Here is a 1,043-nt window from a genome sequence, read left to right as displayed (position 1 = left end):
TTAACTCAAATCATTTGGTATCACTAAGGTATAATCACGTTAAACAAGCAGCTAAAACGAACGATTTCAGTGAGGCAAAACTTCTTATCTGAAATGTAGATATTAATGTCCTTGAGGGGGCGGGCTAGAGTCGTAACCCTAGCAACAGAAGCTAAACCAATCAGAAAGCTAGCCTTCTCAAACTGTGATAAAAGGCCGGAAATGACACACGCCCACCGAGCATTTCCGGGAGGCGCACACCGAGACGGTTCGTTCTTTAATGCTCCAAAATATATGCATATATTTTAATAATGTAATTGTTTGTCTCTGAATATCTGTAACCCATGTTTTGTCAAATAAATATTTTGTACCGAGGGCGACGTCTCAGCTGTTTTGAACACGACGTGGTAGCCAGCCACGACAGAATGGTGACCCCCAACGTGCAGCGAGGCGCGCAGCCTAGACTGAATTGGATCTAGGTGGCTTGCGGGGCACACGCAGAGAGGAACTGGGCCCATTACTTTCAGGTAGGCTGGTTAACTGTTTGGACCTTATTGGTCCGGAGTACTGGCTATTCGGACGTAAACCAAATTAAAACTAAATTCAAACTCCTCTGTTGGTGTGCATGCAGCCATCTCCGGAAATGAAGATGGTTTTATTTAAGCTAACTTCCGGTGATTCGTGTGAATTCTGACGAGGTGGGTTACGATATTCAGACAGTTTAAGCGCCGAACGCTTTCTTTTACGTTTAGGTAGTGTTTAGTTAGATTCACAAGTTTTACTTGTGGCCGGAGGAAGGCGAGATGGCCTGCCGGGGGTCACGTGGTGACCGACACATTTCCCTTTGTTCTCAGCGGAGCTGGCCATCACACCCTTGATCTGACGGGATTAAGGTCCGCCCATGTGGGCGGGACTAAGGCGCGGGTACTCCTTCTGACGTGTCGACTGCGTCACAAACTGTACTCTATTACTGGTTAGCTTTAAAGGGAAATGTGCATGGACTTTAGGTAGATTCGCCAAATTTCATGTGATCAGGGATCGCATTAGTTTTAGGACGTTGTTAT

The sequence above is a fragment of the Nematolebias whitei genome, chromosome 18, assembly GCF_014905685.2.
Source record: "Nematolebias whitei isolate Nwh7 chromosome 18, NemWhi1, whole genome shotgun sequence".
NCBI lineage: Eukaryota > Metazoa > Chordata > Actinopteri > Cyprinodontiformes > Rivulidae > Nematolebias > Nematolebias whitei.
This window is presented reverse-complemented; position numbering follows the sequence as displayed.